The sequence below is a fragment of the Acanthochromis polyacanthus genome, chromosome 23 (genome assembly GCF_021347895.1).
Source record: "Acanthochromis polyacanthus isolate Apoly-LR-REF ecotype Palm Island chromosome 23, KAUST_Apoly_ChrSc, whole genome shotgun sequence".
Taxonomy (NCBI): Eukaryota; Metazoa; Chordata; class Actinopteri; family Pomacentridae; genus Acanthochromis; species Acanthochromis polyacanthus.
In genome coordinates this window covers 16,035,711-16,061,603 of record NC_067135.1, presented here as the reverse complement: position 1 = coordinate 16,061,603, position 25,893 = coordinate 16,035,711, and the positions used below count along the sequence as shown (strand labels likewise).

Sequence of the window (25,893 nt, the reverse complement as noted above, 5' to 3'; positions counted from 1 at the left end):
GGATAGACCTACATTTTTAAGTGTTATGATGGTCTGTCTGTCTTCTGTTGTTCATTGCCTTTTCCTCACCATTTTTATAGCAACACACTTACTTTCTGCAGTACAGTACTGTTTAAATAATGCTCTGGAGGATGTGGTGCCACGGTGTGTTCCAGCACTACTTTTATGAAGACAGAGGGTGTTGTAAGTCATCAAGAAAAGTTGGGGCACTTGTAGGATTTGGTAGCACCAACTTTCAATGCTTGATCAACCTCCATTGCTGCAGAACAGCTTTAAGTCGTAAACTCATTTCTTGTTCCCTGAAAAAGGTATTTTTGTATATTCAGAAATGTACATTATTTTTCTGTTTTGGACAATCTTACCTTTTTTTTTTTTTTTTTTTTACCTCTGACAGTTCACCGCTTACCTTTGTACCATTTCAAGCTATTCACTGGACTTGAACTACTTAAATTGAAAAAAATGGGGACATTCTAAAACTTTTGACCGATAGTGTACATATGATTATGATATTGCTCAAAACAATCCAGTACAATTCAGTGAAACATAAATGTCTGGATGACTTAAAGATAATTTTAACCTTATTGACCGTTGGGTTGTGCAGGTCAGTGATTTCAACACTGGCCCAATATCAAAGGGCGACAGGATCATTGTAGGGGGTCATGAGATTATTACTGGAGCAAAGGTCTTCTGCACAAATCTGTTTTTTTTTTTTAAATGATTGGATGATTTGACCTTTTTGAACCTCAAACCGTTATTTAAAAGAAAAAGCTAAATAACACAGTGTTCCTACTACAAATAAAAAGTGCAATTTATAAGCAATGAAAGCACCCTCTTTCAATTCAGTACACTTGCTCAACAGAACTTGGTATGCCGTGGCTAATATTAATGTATTTTGGAAAGTAATATCTGTGCTGCTTTTAGACCTTCTTTTTGCTTGTACCTTTATCCTTTAATTGCCACCTGTGGCAACATTGTTCCGCAGATGTAACATGCATGTTTTAATTGTAACTATCTTAGAGATTTGAGCCCTGTTTCCCCCCCCAAAAATATGCTCTTATACAACCAAAGCTGCAATTTTAGGTACATTTTAAAGGACACATATTTTATCCTGGATTACATTTGATGGGTGGGACTCAGGAAATGGAGGAAATGGTAAATAGTCTGCACTTATATGGCTCCTTTCTACCTTCGTGGTACTCAAAGCGCCTTGCAATGTGTTTCACGTTCACACACCACAAGGAAAAGCTTCAAACATCTTGTGAAAGGATGTATTAATATTTTTCAAGCTTTGACATAGAATTATATTTTACGGTCCTCATATTATCCTTTAATTATGCTAAATGTTTCAGTAACCTGTCAGTTCAATGCAGTTAAGTAAAGCAGGCTGCTTAAGTAAATGTGTTTTGGTACTTCCCCACACACACATGACCTGTTTCAAGGTATTCCGAAATATAGATGTGCCACAGTTTCATCAAAAATATTAAATTAGTCATTCTGTTTATAGGATGAATCAATCCCTTCATTGCAGCTTCAGAAAACTGGCTAAAAGTATTTTACTCCTTGAGCATAGATGCTTCATTTTTTTGTTGTTCGTGTTCTCTGAGTGTCCTTGTAGATGCTTTGGGCTGATATGACTTTATTCAGAGTACTAAAACTGGGATATCAAGTGATAAGATAGTATATTTTTGAAGGTGCTTGTGAAGTGCACAAGCTTACATCATCAGCAGACGGTCTCATGCTAGGCAACAAGCTGCTCAAAGTTGCCTGGGTAGGAGTTAATGATTATTTGCCTTTCCAACAGCTTTTGCTGACGTGCCAAAACCTCTTCATAGAGAGTTTCAAGTAACAGATACAAGAGAAAAAGACAACTGTGGCTACTGGCCACCATATGCTGCTGCTCTGAATCTGGGTGTTCAGTTCACCTTTCATTTTTGCGTTAGCTATTTCTGCCTTTTCCCTCAATCTGTGATGATTCATATTGTTAAGTACATATACAAAAAAAGACTGGAAAGCTTTTCAAGAGCTTTTCTCTAATTCCTGTGCTTTGGCGCGTACGGTCAGGCAGCACCAGGTCATACATACCATCCATACTGTCCACTTATCCCCTGCCTGTTCCAGCAAGAGTAATGTGGTGGATGACTTATATTGAGAGAATGCTAACAGTACCGTAAGGTCAGAGAACAGCCACAGACCTCTTCTTTGGGTTTGCTCATTATTATTTTTTCACCTTGTTAGCCTTAACACATGGCCGAAGCTTTGCTAGCAAGACTCCACTACTCTGTGATCAATGCCTGTGGATATCCTAGGAAGAAGCCAAGCATGAACGAAACCCAGACAAGGAGCAGGAGCGAAACCGAGTTTTGGAGGAAGCTAGCACTTTTGGGCATTTAACCCATCACAGAAATGTGAAATAATTGGCATGTGGTACGATTGTTGTTACACTTTTCAGCTCCTCATCACCCCTTCTTGTTAGATCACTCGCTCTCTAGATCATTGCTGGGTGTACAAAATGTAGGAATCCTTCAACACTGAGCATGAAATACCCCATTGTTGGATGTTTTAAGTCACTGGGGTGTTACATTTGGGGCTGGGACAGAAATCTAGATTCATACTGGTTGTATTTGACTGAATTTATTCGACATAAAATCAATAATTGTCATAGTTGGTGATGAATGGTTTTAATGACTTTTGTGATTTGAAGGGGCCATAGGTGAGCTGCAGGTAACTCATGTCATGGCACATTTATGGAGTCTGTTGCATTTCCTGAAGTGATCCTGTGTGTTTACTAAATGATTGACACCATTATGCATTCATATTTACAATATAGACAATATATTTTTGATGATCCTATTTTTTACCAAGCTCTGTTTTGTGCATTATGCGCTGTATTTGTCCCCCAATTGCTGCTAATTGGGAAGATAATTCGATGTGACATCCTGGACCAGAAGAGAGGTCATGCTTCCACTGCACTACCTGCATGTCTAATGAATCCCACCACCGTCATGTTTGCAGCCATGTCAACATTAAAATGCAAGTTATAATCATCTGCATGGTTTGCCAGGAAAGCAGAGAGAAAATCAGTGAAAACAACACAACCTCAGGGTAAAATCATTCTTGAATATTGTGTGTAGCAAAAGATTTGTGTTTACAAAGCTAATGATTTGCTGACTAATTCTATACTGCGCTGGCTTCAATGAACTGTTTAAAATTTCAGATATGCTGCCTGAGGAGGATGCTTCTTTGAGGATTGAGGATATTTGAGTTAAGTAACTGAATTTGTGCTTTCTATCAACTCTTGTTTGTGATGTACGAGGTTAAGCAACTTAATCTACACCTTGTTGGAAAGTCTCATGAAATATGTTCCTGCCTCTTTGCTGCATTAGCGCTGCAGATAGCAGGGATAAAGTTATGTTGCTGCTTCAGCTGTTCATTTATTGATTTAGAAGAAAAAGTGTTGCATGAATTTAACAAAAATTCCGGAGATCACTGTAGTGTAGAGACACATGATAAGAAGAAAAACAGCTCTTTGCCTTGTTTGTTCCTGTTATTATTCTCACAAACTGATCACGTTTTTAGAGGCTAATGGTACTTTAAACCAAGTAAAACTGGATACATGCTTTGCGAAACTTGCCCATTCAGTTAAAGCAGTCAAAATGTTTTATGGGTCTTGTGTATCAGCTTGCTAAAAATTAGCCCACAATACCCTTCACAAAATCCTCGCACCATGTTTCACCTACTTGTATAAAATTAAATAGCCTCACTTAACAGCCTTAGACTCGGAGCTGTAGCCAAAACCCCAATAGTAAGTCTGCCATCTTGAATTTACTGTGCAGTTTTTGCACAGTTTTTGCCCCTCAGATATTATACCATCGTATGAAGTCAGCCTAATCTGAAGACCTTCACAATGCTGAATACTGAAATGGCGTGTCACCATGGTGAATTTTGATATGTTGCCATGAAACAGGAATTTATTGCAGCTCTGGTATAAATTGTGCAGTTTGATTATATTGATTCAAATTCACAACACCGCCTACTGGCTACAGTAGATCAGCCTCATGTGACAAACCTAATTCTATGAAATTTACATGCCGTGTTCTACACATGATTTACGGCAACATGACCTGTACTTACTGTTTTCTAATGCCATCTCATAGACATGAAGTGACATATAACTCCTTTGTTTAACATCTGATAAGAATCGAGGCCTGAAAACATCCACATCCCTGCAATGAAACCCTTCAAATCCACTTCAACATGTGACGGTCGAAGGGCCTGATCGTCACTGCTTGCGGCTATAATTAAGCTAATATATCCCCACTGACTCTACCTACGGTCATGTGAACGTTTGTTGAATCTTCTGAAAACCTGATATCAAAAGTAAAAATAGTGTATGGTTAAATGTCAAGGCTTCAGTGAAGATTCAGCACCCTGTCTACGTGTGTTCTGCTCTATAATGAGGCACAGAATGTGCCAGCAGCTTCATCCACTTCACTCATATGTTGTCTTTTCACCTTTCCTGATCAGATTCTTGTTAGAATTATTAACCTAGGTGATGTAGAAGTCAAAGCATGAGATGACTCTCAGATGAGGCCTCGGTGTAGCCTGATAATGAGACTGAATTGCCTTTTTTTTTCTCGCTTCTTTCATTCAACCTGACATTTTGTGTGAAATCTTCATGTCAGCCAATTTTGTTTGTTGTTTTTCCATTTTGTGTTGCCCTAATCTTTGAGGTGTCAATCCTGTCTATGCTATTTTCAGGTAACAATGAAGCTGTGATGGAGGTTGTTAAAAGTTTTCACAGATATTGGAGAAATATGGCAGTTTAAGAGTTGTTATATGCTTAAGTTGAACAGCAGGGGTAGTTACGTGGTCATCATCCAGGCTAGATGCAATTTTTCTGTCAATGTTTCTCATGAATGTATGTCGTTTATACGGGAAGATGAGGTCACCATTCTTACGACTGCTACAAAAGTGATTAGTTGTTTAATCCGTGAGGTAAAAGTTCTATATATCTGACATGGTTGTGAATGTAATTTAATAAGAGATACAAAAACAATCTAATGATTTGCTTTGATTTTCATGCTTACACTACCATTCAGAAGTTTGGGGTCACTTAGAAATGTCCCTATTTTTGAAAGAAAAGGAGTTTTTTGTGCTTCTTGGTGACAGAGTAGAGACCAGAGTAGCCCATCCTGGGGTAATGCTGCAAGCACTGCAGAAAATGACTATTTTTTTTAATGTCCAATCTGGTCAGCCAAATCGTTATGCACAGAATGATTCCCAGAAATAATGAGACGTGTATCTGCATCCTTCAGTTTATGCATGCTCACATTCAGTTACCACCTCAACTCTGCTTGGAGAACCTGTGATGTTTTTGCCCCAATCCGGTGCAGGAAGCATTTGCATACATTGGCCTCTATCATGAATGGAGGCTTCCCTTGAGAACATACAGACTCTGAACTACAGTACCGTCTGTGTGTAAGAGGTGCTGATGGAGCAGCCTTGAGGGGGAAAAAAGTAGAACAAACATTATCAGATGACCACAGCAACTGTCAATTTCCCCAGTGGCCAACAGATGGCCCTTAATACAGCAGAAATGTCCCCTAGAGGCCAGTCAGACCAGTCATGCTGTTGTTGGATCACTGAGTTGCGAAGATATGGATATGCAATGATGAAATCGCATGAAAAGACCATAGTAAACAAGACAGTCAAGTGCAAGCAAAGCAAGTGTGCTCACCATTTATTCACAAACTGAGACTGATATAGAAATTAATCAGGTTTGCTCTCATGTCACAAGCATGACTGAGGCGCAACTAGCTGCTGTCAGGAAATCATTTCTGGGCGGTGTCGACTTCATGGATTGCTTTCTAACATTGCTGTAATGGTTACAGACTGGGCGGCCAGCACGGCTCGTAAAACACATCAAATCCACCCAGCACATCTTTTCCCTGGGTGCTCATCTGAAAATACCATAAATCTGTGCTCTAAAGGGCATGGTTCACCAGATGACCACCCCAAACACCTCACCTCGTTCTTTATGTCTCTTCCAGGTCCGTGTCTTCCTGCTTGCTGCATCTCATTAAGGTAACAAGTTCGCTCTTGATGATCACGTGCACCATCACACACCTAACCTTTACGGTTGTTTTTCATTCCTCTCCCATCTGGTTTTGGCTGTGAACCCAACTTAATTGATTACAATTTCATGAATGTGGCATTTCAACATGGATTAGATCATGGCAGCCTCTTTTTTTTTCCCCCTCTTGTGAATCAGACCCTGAGGTGTGGAGGGACCAGTGATAATTATGAAAAGTGATTTGTGCCCACTCATGCAACTCCTGGAGGTAAGCCTCTTTGATGTCCTCTGCTTAGCTGCTTCGCTTGTTATGTTCTGCTAAGCTTGCATTCGCATAAAGACACCACTTACTGCTCTAATAGTGCAACTTTCACTTTAAAGGGATTTTTTTCCTTCCTTGTAATTGGTATTTTACAGTGAATTGGATTGTATTAGAGAGAAGCCACTTGATCTCAACTCAAGATGGGAACTTGAACTTGAACTTTAGGTTTGTTTGAGAGCAATTGCAGAAATGCGCGGGAGGGTGTGGGGACAGATGAAGGCTGCAGCCGCCAGGTGGCCATCCTAATGCTTTTACACTCGGCTTGCTCTTTTTATTTTTTTAAACTGAGTAAGAAAAAGAGGCTGGCGGGCACGCATTTGATGTGTTAAAGGTAGATGGTTGGAGAGTGCTGACTTTGCATAGTAGTCTAAAGATAGAGGAGGATATATGGAGGGAGAAGGGGGAGGCGGTGAGGAGATGGAGCGAGAGGGGGGTGAGCACTGCTGAACTCTTTCTCGCTCTCCCTTCCTGGAAGCGGGCCAAGCTCGGGCCTTCAGCAGGCTTGTTAATGATGCAGTGTTGCCAAGTGGCAGACTTTTAAAGGCTACCTGCCATATATCTCTCTCTATCTAAGGCGGGAGGAGGAGGAGGCGCACTTCAGTCCCACATGTCAGCACAAGCACTGACAGGTGCCATGTGGCGACGAGTGCCATCGTCAGTACCCATCTCCCTCAAATTGGCCCCCTCACCGAGTATCACACAGCCCAGTGGAAAAGTATATATAACACCTTGAGACACTGGGAGAGTGCCGGAACAGTGTGCCGCGTTTGTCTGTTGGTCTTCTAAAAATGGACAGTTTTCAAAGTGTCCCTCGGTTTCTTCTCTGCCGAGGTGTCAGCGGTGACGTGTGTTGGAATGCAGCAAACATGTTTGTTCGTACGAGCGCGAGAATAATCTACCTCCGCTGTTGTGGGCATGTGTGTCAGAAAAGAGCCTGAGGTGTGGCGGAACTAGTTTTTATTCTCCTTGGGAAGAGCCATCCAGTTTAGAATGCAGTGAATACAGTACAAGTTTAGTTTTTGGAACATTATACAGGGTGTCCGCAAAAGTCTCAGTACAATTTTAAGAATTTATTACAAAAGCAGTTATCTTAACAGATTTGTTTTATTGTAATCAGTGTTTGTTAAATTCTGTAATCACATTAAAAGTGTGTGTTTCGGGTATCCTGTTGGTGAAAGAGGTATTGTTAACGGGGCACCGAGGAAGATTTCCCATGAGCCTTGACGCGCACTGTCGCAAACCGTCATAAACGAGCGAGCGAGCCTCAGGAAAGCCGGAGGAGTTGAAATCATTGTTGAACAATAACGTGTGTAAATGACTCCGTGGTCTAATGTTGCAAAACCGAGTTGTCAAAGCTGCTCCGAGCTACGGAGTTAACCGAACGTTAGCTCAGAGCTAACGTTCGGTAGCTCCGAGCTAACGTTACATTAGCCAATACCCACACAGTGTTTTTGCCACAAAGTTAGTCAACTAAACCAGTCACAGTCAAACGAATCCCATAGTCTACTAACCACACATCGCAAGCAACACACACAAAAGACAAAAGAATTGTATCAAACTTACAAAGAGCGAAAGTTACATACCTGTCTAGGAGAAGCACAGCCAGCTCGCCATCTGTTTTGATTCCTTTTTGCTCCCGGAATTCTCTCCACCTCTGAAGTGCCTGTCCAAGATGAACTTTTCTTTTGCTTCGTTGTCGATCTGACCTTTTTGCTTGCAGACTTTGCTCCGTTCTCTTCCTTTTGCGCTCCATGTGTGCCGTCTTCTCAACCAACTCTCCACTCTGCTACTGCTAAAAACAACTAGCTCCGCTCTGCTACGCTCCGTCAGCGCACGCATTATTTGCGTTTTGGCTGTGCTCGCTCCGTATTTGCGTATTTGCTGTAAATCGCTCCGTCTCTCACAGGAAATTCTGGACGAGTCGACAAAAAATTAATAAAATACAAATATTTACAAAACCAAAATGATTCATGAATCAAAAATGGGGGCATTAATAAGTGTAAATAACAAAGATTCATCCACATTAATATGAGACTTTGTTACGAGCATAAAGATATTCCTCGGTGCCCCTTTAAATGAAACTCGATGTTTTCCTCAGATGTTCTCGGTCGCCCATTCCTCCCGTTAACCAACACTGTCCCTGTCTCCATAAATTTCTTGTTCCATGCACGGATTGAAGGACGAGATGGTGGATCTCTTCCATACTTACTTCTGTAGTTGCACTGAGTCTGCAGATTCAGTTTTGTCTCAAGAAACCATGATACACATTCTCTTGAGGAGTAGCCATTTTTTAGGGTTTCATTTAACAGCGCCTCTTTTACCAACCGGATACCTGTAACACACAATTTCCATGTGATTACAAACTTTAATGAACACTGATTACAATAAAACAAATCTGGTTAAGATATCTTATCAACTGCCTTTGTAATAAATTCTTAACATTGAAAAGAGACTTTATGGACACTCTGTATTTTCAGCTGTTGTAGCCTCTCAGCACGACACTCTTTTTTTTAACTCTATAATTTTGCAAGCAGAATAATGACTGCTCATTTAACAAAAAAAGAAATGATTAGGTGAGTATTTATTTCTACTTTCGAGCTAGCAAATGGGACAATTTAAGCTTATTGTTGGGGACGTTTGGTCGGCATTGAACGAGAGCGATATTTATGGAACAAACAGTCCTTAACTATTGTAAGAGCACAATGACCCACTTAGAAATCAAAAGTTGAACTCATAAGCAGTATCGTTAGTCGCTGATTTGAAGGAGATTTAACAGAGCTGCTGTTGGGCTAACTGCTCTTTTATTTTTCGATATCTTTCCTTTCCATTTATCCTACCAATCATTTTGCTGTTGGCTTTAAATATTTTATTGTAGTTTTGATGATATAGACTCAATTCAGGCTTGGGTGATAAAACGATATTTGCTATGAATAAACACTTTGATAGCAGGAAAATAGCTTCATGGAATATTTAATTGTTTGACTGAAAGGCGAACCACTAGTAGAGCAAAGGAATAAAATGCAAGGTATAGTCAACTCCTCAAGCCACCAGGATCCTTAATTTCAGTGCATTATTTAATGTGTATCAAGGTGAGATCAGTCCTTTATCCATATTTATTGTTATGCATGTTTGAAAGCTGTAGCTGTTGCCTTTCTGCTGTCTGCGATACTGTATGCTATATGCTGTAATTCTCATTGCTCTGTAATGCAATGCTTAGGTTTACACATGTAATGCTTCCAAGTTGTGTGCTCTCAGCATGCACCGTGTTATAAGGCATTTACCATGCAATCCACAGTGGCAAGCTCAGTAAATGGGAAAGCACACACAGACATTTTAACGGTGTTTATGTGATCGAGAAGCTGCTGAGAAATGGACCACTCCTTTACCTCTCTCTGTTTCGCCCTCACTCTCTCTTCAATCTCGGTAATGCTTGAGAGGAGCCCTGAGATCCTTTATGTGCAGACACAAGCAAAAAGCTGCATTAAGAGGACTGAGAGGAGGTTTCATTGGAGAAGCGCGCTGATGAGGGAAACCGGAACAGAAAAATGGGGAAGAACGTCTGAAATTGAGCTCTCTGTAAATGCAGGCGCTGGCTGCTGGCTCGCCTAATGTTACAGGCTTGTGAACAGAGCATTAGGAAGGTATAATTAAGTAGTAGGTGTTTAATAATAATACATCTCTGCCCATGTTTCTTTTTCCAGATTTGGAAACACTGGCCTAAGAAAGCAAAATGCATATAGGCTACATGATAGACATGTTATGGGGATGGTGGGTGCAAAAATATTTGCACACAGGTGTGGGTGCACGTATGTATAAGTAGGCATAGAGGTGAATCAGTGTTTCTGAGTCACTTGCCCCGTCTTGCATTGTTGGGGGACGCGTGGGAGTGATTCACCATTGTGCTTCCGTATCTCTGTTGCCAGCTTGGCTGTCCCTTCACTGCTGATCTGTGAGATTTAGAATTGCTCCCAGAGTGCTTTTTCTAATCTTTCCTCTTTTCAGGGGAAATGTAACCCGCAGACAAAATATTTCCCTTTGGTGCCTTCAGATGCATTTACTGGCTGGTGTTTTTTTTTTTTTTTTTATGCAGTTACAGAGTAATAAATGTAAATGCTTGACCAGAGTTCAACTTCCAGTGCAGTGGCTGCTCAAAATGAAGGTGTCTGTTTCACTTTTTTAATTTCCATTAAGCTTGCCTGCCCCGAACTTCCTGCTACTCCGTCTAAACTTTATTTAAGAAATGTAGTCTACTGCTGTGTCAGATGTCAGTGCAGCAGATTTTTTTAATAAGCTTGTTAATTTCATTAAAATAGAGCTTGAGGGATTTCTGGGAAGAGGTGCTTGACATCTCACAAGCTTCGCAACCCTGGGCTTCAGTCTGCTCTGTTAGGGGTCTGCCAGCTCATAAAAAATACATTCCACAATGGACAGTCTGCTGATGAGATACACTTTTTTTTCCTCCCTCTGTTTGCCTGACGTCCAATTAGCTTTGAGAAACAAGCTAACCCGTAGCTGCCATTTAGCCCAAACCACCAGCAGCGCCTCCAAGATATCAGGACATGACATAATGAATGCAATCAACAATAATTAGGGGGAATGATGGGCTCTCACTTTGAGGCGTCATTAAGAAGGAAAAGCTGGCGCTGCACTGCCAGTGACCTCTACCTCTTTAAACACTCCCTGCCATCAGGAAAACGGACCTCCCGCTGCGTCATAATCTTTCATGTAAGACGTTTCACAGAGCCAGGAAATTTTTAAAGGAACTTAACAAGAAAAAAAAAAAATAATCGACTTGTTTTGCTACGGTTGTATGGACTGATTTGGAAAGTACTTTCTTCAGTTTTGGATTTAGGTTAGGCTTAGTTTTGAGTTTAGTAAAATGTTTTATGAAAAAGTAGAAAAACAGAAGTGACAACATCTCGTGACTTCACTCTTGTGAAAATGAAAACCACTGACTTTCTTCAAAGTTTGTGATTCAAACCAGTAGGCATAATTTTGGAAGACATCTCTATTAATGCTCAGTTAAAAGTAATTTCAAAGTGAACTTTTAGCAGGATTTAGGATGTTAATGATTAATTGTTGTTAATAATTGAACCATTTATTAATATGTTAAAGGATAAAGCAGAAGATGAAGCACATTGCAGTCAGAAAATGTTATACAGAATTGCTGGATGTGCCGCCACACTTACTGTCTAATGGGATGGAGCTACAGGTGTGCTCTCCGGCCACCCATAAGGGTCACATTAAAAAATGCACACCTCCCTGTTGTCTAGCTGCTAGCTGCGGCAATGCATGCTTTCCACATGTATGTAAGAGTCTGTAAGGGCATACAGGACATAAATTTCATCATCCACTTTAGTCTGTATGAACAAAACCACGTGTACATCAGCAGTCCTTTTTCAAATCCATCGCTCTGCACATACATACACAGACAGAATGGGTTGCCTTTTAGTTAGCTGTGTGAGGCTAGTTAGCACACACAGCTAACTCAGCTAGCACAGGCTGGGAGCTGAGTGGCAGTCAACAAAGAACAGCTGATGTTCAGGAGCAGCAAGAGTATCACTGCACGCTTCTAGCAACATTCAAACTAAAGCGATGCTCTTCACTGACTATAACTATATTTTAGACTGCTGATGTCACTGCAGCAGCATATGTGGACATCTGTTCCAGCAATCCAGCTGTTTCCATCAGCTGGACGAGCATTGATGACAATGAGCAAGTCAGTGCGTCGTGTAGATCAGGTATGAGGATTATTTTGATATCAAACTGCTGTGAGTGCAGCACGTTTGCTGAGTTTTATGCTTTGCTGTTATCTTTTATCATTTGAAGTACAATGTTAGGAACTTGGTGTTTATTTTGTTACTCAAATTCCTAAGGTAACTGAGTTGTTTTTTTGGTGAAAATGGAGCATCAGTGGTTAAAAAATGGGCTTATTAGCATATTTAAAAAGTGTCTATTGTATTTATTTTATTTTTTGATAAGTTATCGATCACTAATGAGACTATCATTAAATGATATTGTCAAAATACTTTTCTTTTAATACCAAATGTGATACCGATGCTTAATATCTGGGGTATCTGCCAGTATGTCAGTGCATCTACATTATGTGGTCCTGCAGTTAAATTACTGCGTATCACAATATGTTTAGTAGATGTATGTACTTTTATATGTAGTAGTTTTAATGTTTAGAACAATGTCTGTAGCCTAGACATTTTAAAAAAAAGGATCAAGTGTAGTCTAGTTTTAATGCACATCAGCATTTGTCAGTCCATTTTAGCAAAAAAAAAAACACTGTTAAGTCAAGCTCCACTTTCATCCATTTTTTCTGAAAGTTTTACTTTGTTTACTTATGGTCAATGTGCTAAGAAAAACTAAGATCAACAGGTGGGTGACAGTTTAAAGGAAAAACTGGAACTCTTAGCCCCTACAGTCGGGGGACATTTTGATGTCATGGGTTGGATCCACTTCTCCCCTTAGAGGGAAAGTCCACTGCAAATCAATACAAAAGTGTTTTAAATGATCATCAGAATAGATCATTAACTCATTTGATGAGTACAAAAATCGTGTGAATCATATGCACTCGATCATGCGAGAGATTTTGGATGGACACGTTCATAACCACCACCATCATCAAAACAGTAAGTGAGGAAATATGTTCCATCGCTTAGAAGAGTTTCAGAGACGTGGAGAATGAATGCCAAGAAGCACTGAAGTTGTTCCAACACCTAACTAAAATACTTTATTTGATTTCTCCTACCATTTGTCACCTGTCTCTTGGTAAAAGCTGCAAGTTGAGGTTGAGTTATTCTTAGTTGATTGATTTCCTTACTCTCAGGAACCAGATTTGACACTGACAGTAAGAAGAATAGGGCATTTTCATACTCCCAAATTCTACTGTCAAACTCACACAGTGTTCCTTGTATAGAAGTATTTGCATTTTTTATGTTTTCCACCAATTTGAAGTTCACATCCATTGTCAAATAGTGGTCTAAGTATAGAAATAAGTTTTAAGGCACAAATAAAGGGCATAGCTGTACTCCAGGTGTTTTTGGTTGCAATTAAAATGTATTTAGTTCACTCATTAGTCATTTGTACCTTTTTTTAGTTTGTACACTTTGGGTATAAGGTAAAGTAGCATCAGTTCTGTGTTTCCACCAGCTTTATTCAGGCCAGCAGAATAAAAAGAATAAAATAAAAGGGGGGGTTCTGACTGACCTTAATAGACAGCGGTAGTTTAGAAGAGCAGAACAAGGGGGTAACAAGGTGAGGAAGGCCAGGCCACAGCCACACTTCAACAGAATATCAAATACTTGGTCTAACCTGTGGGTGAATAGGAGAGAGCATGTCCATGGCAGAGTGATGCTTGATGCTCCTCTACAATGGGGTTTGAGGTTGATGGAGATCAAGGAGAAAAAAGGACCACAGACCTGCTGCATGGAACTGTACCTACGACATTACACTCAGTTATTAATATGTGCTGTCTTAAGATGCTCAATCTGTAACAATATTTATATTTTTAGAGCGCTGATAAGGATCTGAATTAAATTTTACAGATAATCTTTTAGATGGGAAATGTTGTTGCTCCTTGACGGAACCTCAACCTGTATCGAGACAAGTGACATTTGGAAAAACACAAGTGTGAGGGAAAAGATGTGGGGAACGAGCTCTGATTAGAAGGCCGTGGGTGTATTCTCATGAGCCCTGAATATGAAAGATGTGCGAGACTGCAACTGTTGTGAAAGAGGGAAAAGTTATTACTTGCTGTCTGAAGTAATTTGTATTAAAAGCAGTTTGCATCTGAATATCTGGGTATGTGAGTACAATTAATGCTTGCGGGTGTGCTGTGAAATATGAACTGTGTGGCAGAAAACATTTCCACTGAGATTTACCTCCCAGAGATTCTAATTTATGCTGAGACTAACTTTTAAAGTCATAGGTTGCTAATGTGACACATAGTCAAAGGTGACATGTATAGGCAGACATAATTTCCTGTTTACATAAAGTTTTAAATGTAGCAACATTTATTAGATCAAATCTTTAAACATAGTTCAAGATTTATCCTCAACTTTTGTTTTAACTAATTTACCGACATAGGAACCCACTGCCTTTACATTACATGCGATGTTGGAGAAACTGGTTTGTGTGGGTGGTGAGAGAACCAATTCTGTTTTGATCAAACAATTATTAACATTCAGGGATCTTTTATAATACAGAATTGAAGCGCTGTGATTTGTGTCTTTTTAATCAACAACTTATGCAGCTGAAGTTTTACGTGTATGAATCCTAATGCAATTACAGAAGGCAAATTAAATGTTTCTTCCAGACGCCTGCTTAAACTCAGATTAAAAAATTATTGGGAGTGTAATGGCAGAGCCTTTTCTTTGCATTCAAGCACATATTTTTTAATTCAGTTCAAACTGTGTTCAATATTAACAGGTGGGGGAGGCAGGGGCGCACTTTTCTGCAGCTGCAGACTGCTTTTTAATCAGTTTCATTTTCTCTCCTTCACTAAGTATCATTCTATATGCAAAGCATAGCTTTCTGAATATGTGGCTGAACATTCAAATGATTGTTGTTGGAACATTTGTTTTTCTACAGATTTCTAATCTTACATTATAAGCAAGAACAGCACTCAGAGAGCTCTCCGCCAAGGCTGTTCAGTCGTATGATTTCCAATGGTTGAAATCTTGAAAACATTCATGCCAGAAATCAAGGCAACATAGAATGTGTTCGTATAGATGTACCCACAAAAAAACTGATCTTGCGCTGAGCACAGATGTGTGTATGAATGCGTATGTTATGTACGGATACTGAATCGCTTGATCTAAATATGTAGTGGGCAAGGGAAATTAATAGGGCTCAGAAACACCCCCACAATTTAATTATTTATTGTAACATTTCTGACGGATAAGTCCTGATAGGTCTACAGCGGTGTATTTGTTGGAGGATCGCAATCATGTGATCCTCAACAGGCAGCTGACGAAGCGTTCACTTGTCATAACTATAGTGACGCTGTGCCGCTATCTTGCAATGATACAGAAAACTTTAACAAATTTATGGATCCAAACTATAAGCTGCATCACTACCAAAATCAGTTGGTCCTTGTGTCATTTCTGAGTTTCCCTGAAAATTTCATCCAAATCCACCTGTCTATTTTTGAGGAATGTTGCTAACAGACACACAAGCAGACAGGCAAACATACGTCAATCATCACATAACTCCGCCGTGTTCCGTGACGGAGTAATAAAAACAGCGTGGTTTAATTGCAAATATGATCAAATTTAAGCCTAAAATAAACATAAAGCTGCTAACATTTTTTGTTTAATAAGTATCCTGCAGTATGTCGCAGTATTTGACCTGACAGTATGTCGCTGTTATGATGAGAATCCAAATTGGTGTGGCAGCTACTCCATAAATTCTTCCTACATTACCCAAAATGCAACACAACCACCAAAAGTTCAGAGATTTGGGTGTGTTATACCAGGGATGTTACAAGTGACAGATTTGTCACTTAAAAAATCCTGCATCCACATCTAGGAAAGAATTCCATAATGAAGTATGGCAGTTGTATTACACACGTCCCACCCCCCTCCATAAGAAGCCAATCGTGTGGTTCGTAATAGCTGGATCAGAAGACATATGCTGTCGTCAAACTGACATGCGGAGCAGAAGTATAATCTGTTGGAGAAAACGCTTTTTAAACCGTATTGTGCAGCAAACCTTTCTAGTGTTTTTTTTTTTTTAATCAGACTTAACAGGGGACTCTATAGGTGCAGTTTTTATGTCCTGTTGACCATGAAATTACGGCCATGGCCCCTTCTCCCCATTCCATTCATTTCGATACAAGTTTGATGTTAAGACACCAAGATGGCTGCATATTTTGTAGAGCATGGTATTAGTCAATCTTGCATGAAGAGTTGTCTTAATTTACATACCATAGTTTAGCATTGACCCAAGACTTAATATTTTTTTTTTTTTAATGGTAATGTTATTGATTTTGTCCCTTGTCTTCAATATAATAATAACAATAAGTACAAATAAAATAATTAAAGCAGTTAAATGGAAGTTAGTCTGTATTAATGGGTTTTAATAGGTGATTTCAACAAAGTCACTGATACTGTGAGCCTCATCTTCGCAGGCAGTTTGTACCAAAGCTGAGGAGACCTAATTGCAAAAGCATGGTCACATTTAGATTTAAAACTAAACTTCAGAACAGCCAAAAGGGCCCTACCTGACAATATAAAGCTATGGGCTGGCCTGTATGGGTTCAGCATTTTGTGCCAGTAAGCTCGGGGCCAGACCCAGACGAGCTCTAAAAGGGATAAATCCTAAAATCAATTTCAAAAAGAACAGGGAGCCAGTGGAGAGCAGCCAAGATTGGGGTGATGTGATGTGCTGTCTGCTAAAAAAACAGACAGAAGCTGAGCTGCTGACTTTTGGTTTATGCCAGAAAAGAGGAAGTTGCAGAAGTTGAACCTGGAGTAAATAAGTGTCGGAATGACTTTTTTTTTTTCAATTGTGTCCTTAACTGAAGGACGGACACCTTTTGTGATATGTGGTTCAAAGGTTAGATCTGAATCAAGGAGTGCTCCCAAATTTCTGACAATAGGCTTCACTTTAGCAGACTAGGAACCAAGGCCACTTTCAATTAGGCTGCTACAAAAAAGAGGTGAAGGGGCTCAGTGCTTTTTGGAGCAGAACTTGCCAGTTTTGTGTTATTTTTTTTCTGTCTTAAGTTTCAAACTTGAGCTGTGCTGACCTGGTAACAAGTCAAGAGTCACCAACAATGAAAAGGAAATACACACCCTTGTACCATAACCACATGTACTGCATTAGCTATTGTTACTCATTGTTACTTAAAGTATTTCTTTTTCTTCTCTGTTGACTCAGTCGGTATCTCCCTGCCTGCACCTGTACTTTCATCATCAGTGGTGTCTGAATTGAGACCTCTCATCGGCGCTACCTCTCCACATTTCAATCAGCTATAGACCACTTCAACTATGGATCACAGTAATAGCTAAATGAATCCTTTTGTACATCAGGTGGGGAAAGCCTAACAGAATTGCAGTGTTCTGACTCAGTAGCTATACATGCCAGAGGGGCACCAAAACAGCCTAATAACCATCTTGCACTCACATGACTGCAACCACATGAAATTTTAACTTGTATTCTCTTCAGAAATGGTCACATATGGGACTATTTTGGTTGCAGTCTGGAGCCCTGCATCACTCGAGGCAGTTTATCAGTGGAGTTTTCTTGCTTTTGCTGAAACCTGAGTTGACAAACACAAATAAATTTGATCCACTCTGTGTTATGCTACACAAACTTTGATTTAAGCCACAATCCATTTCTCCACATACTTCATTAGCCATCCAAAAACCATACAGCATGTCTCTCCCTGCCATCTGGGTGCTGAGGTAAAACAACGAATCTGCATATTATTGAACACCAAAGACATCAAATAACATATGAAATGATGAATCTCCAAAAAAAAAAAAAAAAAAAACGCCGTCAAGGAGATTAATTAGGCAGTGCAAAGCTGTTGATTGGTCTATAAAAAAATGGAATGGTATTTAAGGGAATGTGCAGACACTCAGGCAATCAAAACATGTCCTGCCATTTATGTGCTCAAGTTTTAAGGGATAATCAAAGGAGCTTGCACTGCCAGGGTGCACTCTGTGTGCCAAGAAATCATTTAAATGTGCTGAGTTTTACATACACCCAGTGCATTCAATCATTTTTGCATGGATTGGGTCTTGATCAGTGAGCTGTTCTGTCTTTTGAACACTGATTTGCAGAGCTAAATCCCACAGCTGACATCCAATGCCATGTTACACCAAGTAATGCGGGCTGACTCCATGCTAGTGAGTTGGCCAGGCTATCGTGTGCAAAGATGGACAATGCAGAACAGATTACCTTGTGACGCCAAGTCTGAATCACACCAAGTCTGAATTACACTCATCAGAGACATTCTTGGCTTAATCGGAACAATAATGACTTGATTGGCAGGTTACAGCTACCTATTAAGCATAGTTGTGTATAGGGTACGTCATTTTCATTTCTACAGTCTGACTACAGTGCATCAAATTTCTTAAGAAGGAAGTTCGTCTACAGTGAGAAAAGTGTTGGCATAAAATAACTGCCAAAGTCAAATTGGCTGATAATTAGGCTGAAGTGCTTTGCTTCACATCAATCAACCATTTGCCATTCATTCACCTACATGGCTTTCAGCTAAAATAAAACCATGTCATCAGCAGCTAATCCAACAATTATCCTGATTTCATAACAAGTAAGGCAAGTTTAAACATTAGCCTCTAACAAGCTGTATAGCTGCAGTCCACGATTCCTTCGACCATTTTCATGAACCTTTTTTTTCTATAAATGTGGTTGGATAGCTACGACAGTGGGTGACCAACTAAGGAAAAATCTGAATCCTTGATTCCTACAGTAAGAGAATTCGGTCATTCTGTTCTTCTGTGAGGACTGCAAATCAAAACAAAGTTGTTCTGAGTGATCAGCTTTATCCTGTTATTAGACTTTTCTATCCTGATAGGAGCGGTCTCTTCCAAGATAACAATACCCCCACCCACAGCAGATAGGGGCAGGGTCACTGAATGCCTTGATGACTATGAAGATGATGTGAATGATCTGCTACGACCTTCGCAGTCACCAGATCTTAACCCAGTGAATAGGATATTTTGCGTTGAGTTTTAAAAAAGTGCCCTATTCCACCATCATTCAAAAGCTAAAAGAGGAAATATGTTTGGGATGAATGTGTTCTTGCTCCAGAGGAAATCGATGTCAAAGCACACTGAGGCTGTTCTGACAGCACATGGTGGCCCCACCCGAGCCAAAACATTTCGTGTTGATTTTTCCTTTATTTTTGTCACCTGTCTATATGTAGACTTTTGACTCGAGGGTCTTATGATGCCTTCAAATGAGGCTGTTTTCTGTGTTCACAAGAATAAATATGGATGTTCCTCACTTTGTCTGTGGATCGTTTTTAAAGCTCTGAGTTCGTGAGTTGTGATGGGCTTCCAGTGTTATTAGAGATGGCAGATTTCTTTCTAATTTTATAGTGTCTAAGGAAAATGTTGATGTTTCTAATGGCTGGGTAATGGCAACAGTAATGTCCATGTTGCCTAGTTGCAGTCAGACTTCCCATGTCAAAACCATGAGCTCACGAGTTCCATTAGGAGGCAGCGTTCATCCCACCTGCAAAACTCCTATTGACTGTTTCTCCAAACAAGTGGAACTGCTGGCACAACACCAGACATATAGATGTCACAGCACAAATTAGAGCTGCGTGTTGTATACGAATTAATGTGTAACACAGTCTGCAATTTTCTGTGCAGGCTTGACCTTGCTCCAATGGAAAGCAGTTGTCAGTGTGGGCACTGATTCTCAGGCTGCTTTTTATTATGCTAATGTCTGCTCACTTTCTTCACTTGCATTTTAGCTTCTCTCAGTGAGGACGTGAGGAGTTGAACCTGCCAGATGAGAACTACCTCCTTCTATACTGTCAGTCCAAATTGCATATATTGTGCTTCACAGCTGCATCATCTATCGTATTAAATCAACACCCACGAACGTCCATCGTTTATACATCACACCGCTTGATAAAAGACTTCCATGTAGGACACTCCTGCGTTTCGTCACTCTAAGCTCCTCTTGAAGCCACCTCTTTCCTCGAGTTTCATTTAAGTAATTGGAATAATGGTGAAGGGGGAACGATATTCAGGACACGGGAGGAGAGAGGACGCTAGAAGCAAAAGTTCGCATAATGAAAAGCACTCATGAGCAGGTCAGTTCCTAGCATCGAATGGAGACATTCCCACCAACACACTCATCAGAGTCTATAGGGAGGAGAGATGTTAGATATTTGCCTCTGGTTGTTTTATTCAGTAGAAGGTCATAACAAACTCGAATGACCGACGGGACAAAGCACACTGTTGTCTGTTGTTTGGGAATTTGTACCTCTAAAAATATCTGAGTTTCTGTGTCATAGTCTTGTTTTGAGACTTGGAGTATTTCAGACTGTGAAATGCAGATGTTTCATACCTGTGCCATCATTACAAAACTGCACATTTCAAAGAGAGCAACAGGAACTTGGTTTAATGGAGGCCCAGCAGCCAATTTTTGCCCCAAGGTCAGTCTCGCCAGGTTAAAATTCTCTAATCAAGATGTCCAATCATCCAGGGGTTTCATTAATGCTCCCCATGTGGGATTTAGTCCAACAGCCTACATGTCTATCAGCGGCACACTCAGGTCAGACTGTTCCGTTCTGGATGAAACACACTGACATGATTAAACAGTCGCATCAAAAAGACACACAAGTAAAAAAGCAGCACCAGAAGTTGCCTTCATGTTTTCGCTAAGGCCTTTCCTGCTTGTGAATCATATACCAATTTGTATTACATCAACCGTGACAAATTCTGATTAGATCCTTCATTTGTAAATCACATGTAGGTCTCCTATCTGGGGATTTGATTTGCTACTATTTATGTTCAGTCTAGTCTTGAATTACATCTTTATCCCATGTGGAAGAGGGAAAAATGTCAGACTGGAACACTTGTGCGCACTTTCATCAGCAGCGCGAGCAGCCAGTAGTTACTCGTGTCTCTCCTGGCCTCCTGATCTACGCTCGATCTATGTGTGCCACGCGTATATCCAAATCTGCACGTGGCTGTTTGTGTGTGTGTGCGGTGGTTGCAAGGTTTTAGCTGGATGAGCCTGAATCCTTTCCCACAGAAATCAATTAAACCTGTCAATGCCCATTGATCTGCAAGGCAAGGATCGACGCGGCTGTTGAAGGATTAGAGGTGTCGTGGGGGGAGGCTACTGTCTTAGCGTCGGTGTCTCGTTGAACCTTGACATAACTGTACATCATCTCCTCCTTACTTCCTGGAATAGGGGCTTGTTAGCCTTTGCGGTCTCCAGGAAGCAAGCTGCGCTGTAATTGAATAACAGTAAGGCGGCTACATCAGCAAGGCTCGGGAGATGTGTTCCCTCCTCTGTCAAACCACTTAGATGATAAATGGTCCTCGCAAAAGGTTTTTAGAGGGGGAAAAGCTGAAAGGTGCTGCACAGTGTGACCAATGAGAACAAACACTGGGCTTGTAAGATGAGGATTAGTGTGAAATGACAAAGATAAACTGACGTGAGGCAATAAGCTAAAGTATATATATATTATCTAGCCTGGTGAGCAGAAGCTGGCTTTTTCATGACATATTACTTCTTTTATCAACCATAAAAGAAGAAAGCTAATAAATTAATTGTCTCTTACACGCGTCAAGAAACACTGGACCACCCAAGCAAGACTGTGCAATTCTGCTAAAAGTAAATAGTATGCCAAACTAAAAAACATATCAAATTCAGCGGTGGGTCTTGTAATTGCAGGCGGTCAGTGCTTGTGGCAAAGTATCACTTCGACTGAATTAATGACTGTGCGCTCATGCATGTCGGAGTATAATGCTTTAGGTTCACTGACTGATGAGATCCATTACTCTTAAAATTAAGTTTAATGTTCCTTTGGGCAGCAGGTGATTTTGACCATCAGGGTATGCGCTTGGCTGATTCTGCAACAGCGAGTATTATCAGTGAAATGATAAACAGGAGGGCGGGCAAACTTGTGCATGCATACGTGTGAGCGCATGTGTACTTGTGTGTGAGCGCGCACGCTATTGCAAGCATGAGTGCTAACATATCTTGATTGTCAGGGTGTGAGTAGTGTTTATGAGAAATAATAATGCGCAAGTGAAATCCCAGCAGCGTTTAGCTAGGACATTAATGGAGACAGAGACATTGAACCAAAATGTATTATTCAGCACTTAAAAGCACGGAGCATCTGCTCAAAGCAGTTTAAAGCCTCTGTCCAATTCCGCTGCTGCTTAATATTTCACGCGCTTACTGATGGGGAGGTTCATCGCTTCAGGAGGTAATACAACAGCACAAGATATTGAGCAAACATAGATGACCTTGAAGAATAGAGTGCTGGAAGGTCAAAGGAGAAGGTGCTAGAAGGTCTCCAGAATTGGAGACATTTGGGCTTCAAAATCTTTTTAAATAGACCTTCCCTTTAGCAATTTTCTGCTACATATTCAGCAGTCATAGGTAATAAACTATCAGGGGCTTGGTTGGCTCAGCTTACACATCAGTAGTACCGTTTTTGTTCCATGTTTTATTTGTTGTTTGCTAACTCTAGTCTAATCACAGTAACAGGGTTGCTAATCCATGCTAATGTTAGCTTTTTCTCAGGAGGAGAAGCTGCATATTTAGCAAGCTGATGACCAAGAGGTCAAACTTACTGATGGAAAACAGTCAAGAAAAAGGTAAAACAAAAAAAAAAGTAGTTGTCTTTTCCTGAAAATATGCATAACAGGGTTGCGTGAGGTCGAGTGACACATTCAGTCAAGGGTGACAATGTTATGAAAATATGAAAAATAGAAGAGAGGACATAGCTTTGGTCTACCCATTATTTAGGAAAACTGATGATGTTAATTCCAGCGTGTTATGTGACCAACTGTTTTCTTCTTCTACCAGCTAAAAGGTAATGCTAACAGGGTTGTGTAGTTGTGGGACACACGTTACATGCATAATTGTTATTTAAAATATTATGTTGGTTATAAAAATGTTTCCGCAGTTACAAAAGACATCAATGAAAAAAAAATAATCCCAAAAAAGGAGATTTAAATTTAATTTTAACTGTGTTATTTGAGGTTCAATTTGGTTATTATTGGGGTGGGACAAGAGAAAAACTGCATTTTGGCTTAACTCCAGACTTATTTGTTATTTTAAAAAATATTTTCAAACATTCTGTTCTCCTGGTTTTTGTTAGATTTGGTCTCAGAAAAAGTAAATTTACACAACAACTGCATGTTGTAGTATTTTGTACATGGACTATTTGAAACTTGATTGGAATAACCCTTGTATTAATTTGTGTAAATGTTCAAATATTCTTCCTGTTGTCTGTGTTACATATGTTCTTTCATCTCTACAGTAGTGTGTCTTATACTGTTTTTCTACTTTCTCTCTCCCCACGTCTCTTTGTATCTGTTCCCAATCTCCGAGCCCACAAACTGACGTTGCCTTTATTCAGGCAGACCAGCAGTATTTCTGTTGGAACACCAGCAAACAGATTGCAGCGCCAGGATGTATCAGATATCTCTAGGAATCTGACATTTATGCGTCTTGTTTTTCTTCCCATTTTGCATAAAATCCATTCAGCTTTCAGTGTCCTTGCATCACCCCTGACGGCTGTCAGGAGTCTGAAGTCTTAAGTCTTGACAGAGCTGTTGCTAGATTTTAAGAAAAGCTGGTCAGGAAAAAACAACCTCAATCCATTAGGTGGGGCTGACCAATTGTGTGCCCTCTGGGGTACTGCAGGAGAAATGTGAATTTCCACTTATACTTGACTGCATGTTGCCTGAGGCAGACACCTATGTATGCCTCCATTCTGAGCATCATCAGACCTGCAAGCTGAAAAATAACAACCAAAAGTGTGTGTACGGCTCTTAAGTATTTTGCTGATGTTTGTGTTTCGCTTGATTCATAATCAAGTCAGACAGCAGAAGTGATAGGATGGAATAGGTAATGTAACTGGGCGGAATATTACTGTTTGTTTACACTCAAACAGAATGGAGAGTTCAGTTGATGTGCGAAGTAAGACCTGACTTGATTTGATTTTGTCCTCAAAAGTCTTTTAGATTTGACTGGCAAAGATGCATTGAATGAAGAAAATGAGGCTGGCGATGCATCCACTGCTACGATGTCACTTTAAAGTGAAGATAGAGGAAAAAATGTGCAAAGGGAATCACCAGCTTTATATTTTATTAGCAACATTAGCAGATAAAAAAGGGGATTCTGCATCAATGTTGTCAAACTGTTCAGGACATCCACTTGCAGTAAAGCAGCTGTTTTGTAGTGTCGTTCCAATTCTCCATAGTGAAATTCATTCATTACATACTGCACTTTAAAATCGTCATGAGGCACAAATCTAATGTACAGACACTGTAAAGTACGTCGATCAGCTTAGACCAGTAATGTCACTCTTGTCAGAATTCAGAATTAGAAGCTAATGTGATTTTCTTACATGTTCAATGTCCCTAGTGAGCATAATACTCCTTGGACATCTCAGCCATGCACTGGGTTGTCTCCTTCTCTGTCTGAGCAGCAGGAATTTAAAAGTAAAATAATAATGCAAGCTATATGTGAGTTGCTCAATCTAACCCGTCAAAATGTTGTTCAGTAGCTCACTAGCGAAATATTTGCATACGACCTGTAATTACTGTGGGGCTACTTTAACCCCTTAAACTTCAGTGTACCGCCGGCGGTACACCTACTAATTTGCATAGGAATTTCAAGAATGTCCGACGGCTGCAAACGCGATTATACAAACACTATACGCCAATGGAAAGCTTAGATTCTCATGAATCCGCCGGTATAAACCACTTTCAGATGCGATTACCACAGTGGGTGAGAAAAACACATTTGTCCGACAAAAACGAATATTCATCCATCCGTTCTCTATACACGGCTTCAACGTACACAGCGCGACTCACATTTCCGGGTTCATTATTACACACAAAAAAAAATATTCCACAAAAAACGGCCATAATCCAACCTTTTACATCCAGACGACACAAGCCAGTAAACTATTTTCTCCAAAACATGTCCTGAAGTCGTATAAAATCCCCGAATCGGTCGTTTTCAAGGAAATGCACCTTGCGATGCGCGTCCAATATTCCCCATATTTTTCGTAATTTTTTTTATTTAAAAATAGAATATTAGCGATTTTTTGTACTGAAAACGGCTGGAATTGACTGAAGCTTAAAAGGTTAAAATGAACCAGTTAGTACAATCGATGTCTGTCTGTCTGTCTGTCTGTCTGTCTGTCTGTCTGTCTGTCTGTCTGTCTGTCTGTCTGTCTGTCTGTCTGTCTGTTAGTCTGTTAGCAACATTACTTGAAAATGGACTAACGGATTTGGATGAAATTTTCAGGCAAGGTCAGAAACGACACAAGGAAGTGATTTGATTTCGGCAGTGATGCCGCTTATACTCTGGATCTATGGATTTGTTAAGGATTTCTTTATCACCGAGATAGTGGCATGACGTCACTGTAACTATGACAACAAGTGAACACTACATCAGCTACCTGCTGACGATAACATGATTGCGATCCTACTGCAAATCCACCCTTGCAGACTTATCAGGACTTATCCATTGGAAATTATACAAAGAACAATTGATTAAATTGTGTTGGTGTTTCTGAGTCCCATCAGTTCCCGCCGCCCGCTGCATATTTAGGTTATGCAATTCGGTATCTGCGTTATCGTACATAACGTAGACATGCATAACACACACACCTGTGCTCAGCGCAAGGTCATTTTGTCTGTGGGTACATCTACATTAAATGGCCACATTCTATATTTCTGTGATTTCTGATCATCAATAACTAATAAACAAATGCTGCATTTACAAAACTAGAAAGCACTCAGAG

The 25,893-nt window shown here is 40.1% G+C and overlaps 1 long non-coding RNA gene across 1 annotated transcript in view; it reads left to right on the top strand.

Annotated features, from left to right (window-relative positions):
* LOC127532491 (uncharacterized) overlaps positions 1 to 25,893 on the top strand; it is a 343,671-nt gene that overhangs the window by 101,857 nt on the left and 215,921 nt on the right. The window contains exons 3-4 of the long non-coding RNA XR_007939920.1: positions 6,051 to 6,084; positions 6,272 to 6,341. This is a non-coding gene — a long non-coding RNA (uncharacterized LOC127532491). The remainder of the gene's footprint in view (positions 1 to 6,050; positions 6,085 to 6,271; positions 6,342 to 25,893) is intronic.